Source organism: Monopterus albus, unplaced genomic scaffold (assembly GCF_001952655.1).
Source record: "Monopterus albus unplaced genomic scaffold, M_albus_1.0 scaffold42.1, whole genome shotgun sequence".
NCBI classification, from domain to species: domain Eukaryota; kingdom Metazoa; phylum Chordata; class Actinopteri; order Synbranchiformes; family Synbranchidae; genus Monopterus; species Monopterus albus.
The window spans coordinates 506,436-514,863 of record NW_018127922.1 but is presented as its reverse complement, the minus strand read 5'-3'; positions in this window follow the sequence as shown (position 1 = coordinate 514,863).

Here is an 8,428-nt window from a genome sequence, read left to right as displayed (position 1 = left end):
TTCAAGCTATCAGACTGGTGCATGTAGAGGTACTATTTACAATTATTGCCCTGCGGTGGCTGCCGAATCCTGTTTCTTCAGTCATAGTTAAGTGTTCAGCAAAGTCACTTTTCTTCAGTCATAGTTAAGTGTTCAGCAGAGTCACTTCCTGGGGGAAGACGCTGTCCTTGTGTCTGGTTGTCTTGGCGTACAGTGACCTGTAGTGTCGTCCGGAGGAGAGGAGTTCAAACCGTTTGTGTCTAGGGTGTGAGGGGTCTGCAGAAATCTTCTATGCCCTCCTTTTGACCCGTGAGGTGGACGGCCTCCTCCTTCATGGAGGGCAGGCTGGCACTGATGTTTCTTTATTTCTGCCGTCTTTAAAAGAGACAAACAGCTTATACTGTATATTGGTGAAGTACACCTCTTTATTCACTAGTGAAACATGTTATATGAAGCTTCTACCCAGATTTAGAGATGTTTATACACCGATTATTGGCAAAGAAATAGGATCTTTTGCACTTTATTTTGAATTTATGAGCCAGCCAAAGCCCTCCAGTTGGTGACCTAGTTGCAGGCATTTGGAATCAAAATGTACTATACAAACATCTAGTCTCCCCACAAAAGCTCCCTTTTACTTATACCAGTTACATAAAGGAGACAACAATATACTGAGACTGTTAAATAAAACAAAAACACTCCTCATAGTTGCTATAAATAATGTCCTTATTCTACACCCACACTGCAGCCCTGTTTTCAGTGTTGACATGCATTATTGCCAGGAGTCTTATAAACAAGATTGTGGGTTGTTTTTTGTTTTTTTTTGCGGCTCTCTAAGAAAGGTACAAGTAAACAAGTTCTGCTGCTGTGACATAAAAATGCAGTGGCGTACAGTGAACGCAAACTGTGTGGAATATGTGTTGAACCCACATGTCCCCTAGCTTTGTGCTAGGTGATATCATCCATACTTCGCCGTTCACATTCAAGGTTGAGTGCTGTGTAGCGAAGACTGATATTAGTGCATGTGATGTGGACCTAAATCGACAGCACTGACTCATCAGTGTTGTGTGTGTGTGTGTGTGTGTGTGTGTGTGTGTGTGTGTGTTGACATGTGTAAGAAAAACCTGGGAAATGAAAAGTCTGTAACCAGCCCTGTTGAGTTTCATAAATTTAAATAAAATTCAGATCATATGTTATATATCTGTAAATAGTGCTTACCGCCTGTGTGTTTAGGCCACACTAGCTTGTCCCAAATGCTTTTCAACCTCCACCAAATGTTCATACAGATCCAGAGCTAGTTGACCATGACTGATGAAAGTCCACAGACCATACCAGGTGAGATTATCATAGGAGCTTATGGAAGTACAGTCATAAGGTGTGGTCGTGGATAAGATGGCTGCATTGGATGTATTAGTGGCACATACCACAGAATGTAGGTTCACGTTCTCCTACACATCAGTCCCATTTTTGATAAAAGGCTCAGCTCAGGCTGAAAAAGTGTGACAGGTCAGAGAGTCGGTCTTATGGTTTTTATATTGTCAAAAACCTGTCAGTAAGCATGCAGTGCAAAAAAATCCTAGTACTTCAATACAAGCAAACATTTAAAATGCTTCACAGGATACCCTTGGTAATATGAAAAACATATGAAGCCATTTTTCACCAAGAAAAATGAATAAATGACCATAAGATAGACACTTGGATCCAGACTTGATCTAAACTTACGATAAGTTTTTAACTGTGACTGCTGTGAATTGGTTTGAAAACTGGGTTGTTAGAGTAGTTGGTGTGGAGGTGTTCCTCTCACATTCATTGATATTAAATATTCAGATGTAACATGTTTAGTCTGAATTTTTTAAACAAAGTTTTGTAGGAAAAGCAAAGAATCTGGTGGGGTTTTTTTAACCACAAGATGCAATTTAGCCAGGATGTTTGAAATTAAGTTTAACTGTTTTGTCTGTTAGGAAAATGGATATTTGAGCAACTTTTAGACCTGTGAAAGAAATGTGTATTCGCTTTTCAGAGTTTGATTGCATCGCTGTATATCTCACAGGCCCTGAAGCCAATATTGTAATGCTCAGTTTTGTCTCCCTTTGTCCTCTGGGCTTCCTGCACCTTTGGCATTTCTCAGACTATGATTTGGAGTTGTCATGTTAATGCTTTTTCTGACCTCCAGGGCCAAGACATCAATCTCTGAAGAGGGAATATATTTGTGTTGGACACCTGGGGCATTCAGTTTGCTAAGATGACCTGTCCACTTTGTGATGATGGCACTTGTGTCAAAGTGGGTGGCAAATTCCAAGACACTGGGGTTAATTTAACTTTCAAGATGATGGTCAGGCTTTCTCTGTGACAGTGCTGTTCTTTCACCACTCCTTTATGGTTATGGTAAATATAATTTGCCAAGGAGCGTTTGCTTTGCTTTTTACTCCTTCTTCAAGCAAAAGCAAATTAAGAAACAGAGGATGCTCCATCAGGCCCCATACCAAAATCAGGTGATGGGTCTTTTCTACTTCCCATCCCTCTGGCATTGCTGTAGCAATGTAGGGATTGACGCTTGTAACTATTTTTGAAAGCAAATAAGTGGAAAGGAAGTCGTCCATTTATTTACATGTTGGCTTGCAGCTGATGCTCTCACTGAGAGCTTTTTAAAATGGGCAGGGAATGGTTCAGTGCCTTGCCCAGTGACAGTGTGACAGGGTTAACGCGTCGGCTGCTGAGAGGATGGATCGGAGTTTTAATTCTACAAATATTTTCTCTAGACAGAGCTGCACTGGAGGTTAATCCTCAATAGACACAGTCCAATCATTAGTGTCCCAGTCTACACATAAGATCAAAACTGGTTTTAAGTATGTAGTGTGTTCACACCTACGAGTATACTCAGAAAATCAGTACACACTTTTAAAAACACTTTAGTTTTGACTGTGTAGTTGATGTATGCTTTTGACCCAAAATGAAATGTTAAAAAGGAAATTGAGGACCTACTCATGGCTTGAATTACTCTACATACAGTAAATAAAGCTGCAGTGGTGAAACAACTCTAGCAAGTTATTGAAAAAAATGTTAAATGCTACCTCTGTGAATTTTCATGAACCTTTGTTCAGCAAAGACATTTTGGCAAGTCACAGTAGGAAAAGCACCTGTGAAAAGAATAAAATTAGCACTGCCTAGATTTTGTTTAGCTGTTTCATTTCATAGTCCCTCTGACTGGGGCCACTGAGCAGTGTTCCTGGGAGCTCTTGAACAGCTAGCATGTTAAAAGTGGCACAGACAGATCAAAAACAAAATGCATCTTCACATTTTATATTGTTGTTTATACTTTGTTGACCTATTTCCAAGCTCCTAGGCCATTAAGTTTGTCACTAAAATAAATATTTAACTAGAACTCCATGAATATATAAAACCTGTGACCTTTATATTACTGATTAGTCTGTCAAAGTTAAATTGCCTGGAAGTGATGTTTTGCTGGGGTCCATTGTTGGCTGATGACAGCTGTGCTACCGAGGACTATGCTTTCTTTTGTTTGGGTCGAGTGTCAGGCCTAGAATGATATGTGCTGATGTAAAATATGTCAACTCAACACTGGCCTGAAGGTTCTTCTTGGAAGCTATTTACTCGAGCACCGTCAGCATATTGGACCAGACTGCACAACCTGATGTGTATTTATATGGGAAGCAATCTCTGCAGAGCAGGCCATCCATGTCAGGAAGCCATAGAATAGAAGGTTTGGACTTTGAGGCACAGCATCTTCATCATTATTGTTGTTTACCAAAAAGTGCACTACATCTCTGTACCTGTTTTTTGCCTAATCAGTTTCCATTATCATTTAAACTTGCTTTCTTCTCCACTCTCACGTGCAGTCTGTTCAGCACTGACCAGGTTCATGTGCCTCCCTTCTCATTTCTTTTCTCTGGCAACCCCCTCTTTTCACATTTTCACCTTTTATCCATCCATCCATTCATCCATGACTCTTCTTCAGCCATGCTGTAGACATTCATCTGTCTATCCGGCCAATCCCTTATCATCCTCTGACAGTGTCCATTCCATCCAGCTATCATTTCTTACTCTGAATTCACATGTCCTTTTACAGTATATGTATCTGCTTCCTCATTCATCCCCTGTGCTAATTTATCTTCTCCCAGCTCAGTCTTTGCTCAGCGCTCTGCCTTACTAAATCACTCTGGCTCCATTATTTGCTTCCTATTCTTCACCTGTCATGTCTTCTTCACTCCATTTTTCTGTCCCTTCTTGCCTTCTTTCTTTTTATTATACGGGAAGATTTTTTTTTTTTTAGTTCTCCCCCCAACAAAAGACTGATTTTTCAGTTTTCTTTCTCAATTTTGGTTTTGGTGTTGTTCTTATAAACACTTTCCCTCTTCCTCCTCCTCTGCAGTTTCTCCTTAAGGCCACCCCTGCAGCCTTACCCCTGTCCCTGCCTTGATCTTATTTTCACACATTAGCTTGCCTTATTGCAGGCTAGATTCCTCTCACATCTGTTACCTGGGTCTTTCTCCTGTTACTGTGTTATTCTGTTCTAATCCCTTTCATCTTTTTGGTCCCTTTTCCCCGCTAATGCTTTCACCTTTAACATTTGCCTATGTGTCGGTCTTCCAAACAGCATTATTTGTCATTCTGCATCACCCCACCATTGCCTGTCTTGCCAGCCTTTTTCATGCCCCTACCAGCTTCTCTCTTCCCCTAATGGACATGTACTTATCTTTCATTTCCCCTTTCCTCCCTCCCTCCTGCTGTTCTTTTTATTCAATCCAACATGCCACCTAGTGTGCGCTCCAAAGTCTGACTTGGGGTAGTTAGATTATTTACAGATTTTATTTCCATGTAGTATTAGTAAAGCTGTAATTTTTAATTCTGCAAATAAAGTCCACAAATACATTTGCTAAATGTATAAAAGAAAACTCTGCTTTATGTGCTCATCAATACATGTCTTTAAGCAGTCTTTTTAAGGGGCCTAGCTAGGGGATGATTCATAAATGAACTCATGAGCAAGCCTGTTTTGTGACAGTGGTGTTGATTACTGTATAACACTATCACAAAATGTTCTTTTTGCAGCATGTCAAGCCACATTATGCCATAACGTGTTACGCAGTAGGGAAGCATTATGACATAAGCTTTATATTGCCAGGAAACAAAACTGTGTAATTAATGTGAGGGAAAAAAACTATCTTACTCACACTGTAAGCTCATCAAGATTTATTTAGATTTTGCTTTCAGCTTGGTTGTGTAAAACTACCCACTGGCTGGAAACGTAACTTTTACATAAGCTCCACTGGAAATAGTCAGGCGTCAGTGTATGTTATTGATTGAGCTTACATGTTTATGGTAAACAATCATTTGAAATCCACAAGATCATTAGAGTTATTGCTAGTCAGAAGTACATTATCATGTTGTTTCTTTATGTTACAGTCAATTTATTATACTAACTACTACTATTACAGTTTTTTTAAGCATTATGGGTGGTACTGTACAGTACATGTAAAACACAACAATTACAAGTCCTAAAATTGTCTGTCTCTGTGGTGTGTTTTAGTACAGTCTGTAAAAAGAGAAACTACTTTTAAATTATTTAATTGTGTCTGTGTTTGATTTCTCTTTAGAGTAGTGTGGGACATTGTTCAAATGCTTTTATCAAATACAGTGTTGCACAGACTTTTTATCAAAACCACAGTGTGAACATTTCCCTTGGGGTGCACCATACAGATCTGTGGTCTAGTTCCTGGCATCGGTAGACTCAGTTGCAAGTTCCAACACAATCAACAGTGTTGTGGGTCTGAAGCCAGGGAGGGGTCACGGCAGTGACAGAGAGTTTAGTGGGTACAGGGAATATTGAATAAGAGAAACTGCATACAAAAAAAACAAACAAACAAAACAAAAAACTACAGAACCAATACTAGTTTGCCTTCTAATGTACTGTATATAACCTTAAACATCTAGAATTGTACATGTAAACTAGATAATGTTTTATCAAAAAATAGCATCAGAGTGTATGGAGACTTTCCAAATGTGAGCCATGTTGTGAATCTCTGCAGCCAAACTGTCATTAATTAAACTTATTCAGTTTACTCAGTAAAGATTGGTTTTTTAATGCCCAAGAATGCAATAAATGCAGTATGTTTCTGCTCCTTCAGCTTAGTTTACTGTGAAAATACTGTGACTATAAACCAAGGCTTAAAAACCAGCACTGCCATAACACCATATATATATATACAGCATGTACAGTTTGTTTGTAATACAAGTCCATCTGTCGACATTTGTTGCAACCTTGGTAGAAGACTTTATGTAAGTAGTTGCTTTCAGCTTTGGACACCCCACACCCATGATGATCAGAAAGGTCACCATGGTGAGAAATTACCCAGAAAAATATCTACAGTATGTGACGTACAGACTGTAAACACTCTTAGCTGGACATGTTATGTAACTGTGACCCAGCTTTCTCTGTGCTGCAGGAGTCAAGGATTCGTGGAGCAGAAAAGGCCAACGTGTTGATTAAAAGGACAAATTAAAAGGGCTTTATTTTACTGCCCTTTTAAACTGTCACTTTTTGCCCAAGAGACACGTCCTAAATTCATGTTTGGTAAACCCACACTGTGCTATGAAACAATTTAATTCCACAACAGAGAGTTGTTACTGTTCCTCACCTGCCATTTACAGTGATAAGCAATGGAGGCACTGTGGTTGAATAGAGTGTATGTATCAGAAACTGCCTGTGTTATGGGATTGGTTATTGACTCAGGATATGTTTACTGTGGCAGTGTGAGCTGTGAAATCATTTGCTACTTTTTATGTTAATGCGTTTCGTACAGATAAACTGTTCTTTAGCGAGCTTCGAAAAAACCAAAGATTGTATTTCAAGTATGAAAACATGATAACATCTGGTAAATGTTCAGACAGCTGTGTATGACTCACACTCTCACGTGCTCCAAAGATACACTCTCTTTTTATACACAGCTGATTTAGGTTTATGCATGAATTGATAAATAGAAAAAAAAATTGCAATTTGGCAAATGGTGAAATCTAGGATCCTGCAGATTCAACTCGGCTGCAGAGATAATGGAGTGACTATGTAGGCTAGCAAAAACTGAAGCACACAGGTATAATATGCAGCCACTAATCACTAATTATAGCCTGTCTGTTCTGTGTGTTTTAATGGACAAAATGTTTTTTGTAACTGAGGGGAATAAAGCCCTGATAGACAGCAAAAATTCAGACCCTCCCCTCAGCAAAGATAAAAACTACAACAGGCACGCTTTGCATGACCTTTCCTTTTCTACCAAAAAGAAGCATTATGTGTTTTTATTGTATATAATAATAGCCAGTGCAATGCTCAATTTATTTTTGTATTTTATGAATACATTCTTCAGAAGTGGATTTTAGTTCAGCTGCACAGCCCAGGATGTTGCTGCATGAGTGAACATGCAGATCCTGTATGACTATAACAGCAGCAGCTGGTATGAGGTGTGGGACAACCGACTCAAAGTTAGCTGAGGAACAGATGGACCAGCTGGTCTCTTCTGGTGGGTTACCATGGTAATGGAGATTTGACCTTATTTGTGTCTAATATATTTACTGTCCCACCACCACACCAAATATCCGTGTTTATACACACATACTCGCATCCACTTAAAAATGCATTAAAAAAAAACACATATTTATATTTGTTAGCCCACGCACACATGTACACATGTCCTGTAAATTCAGGCCGCATCCGCTGAGTCACTGTTCTCACTGTCTAAGTCACTGTTGCCTCTTGTTGTTCAACTTGCTTATTAAGCCCAGGGGAGGGCTCTCGTCTTCCTTATTAGCATAGGTTCTGGCCACAGCATGTAGGCTGTCATCAATCTTCCACTTAAGATATGCAAACTTGGAGCACAAACATGCAATAAACAGCCAGACAATAGAAGAGTGTAGGTCAGTTGTAGAGTTTTGCTTGTATATCTCCTTTTTTCCCAAAAATTTTAAGAAATAATTTAAACACATTCCACTTTTTTATGTCTACTTTTGTTTTATATGTAGTAGTTCACATGATTTTGTGGCTGTGTTTAAAGAAAGGGATTCACTGTTTGTGAGGCAAAATTGGCTGGTGTCACCTCTGTTGCTACAGTACATGCTAATGCTTCATAAAGTCATAAAGGAGACATTAAGTACTATTTGTTACACCCATTAAGGATTTGTGTGCCCATTTCACCGTTGCTATACAATGGACCTTCATAGACTTTATTTCTGAGTTGATTAGCTTTGTTTACATTCCTCCGTTACTGGCAACTGAACTGGCATCAGTTTGGTCCTTGCTTCTTTATGGCCTATAACAAACCCCCCCACCCCCACCCCAAAAATAACAACACCAGAAAGGCTAAATAGAGTACATTGACTTCAAAGAGGACTATATGCTAATTAAGTGCATGAAACCCATTTGATATATAGAGATGTTTTAAGCCAA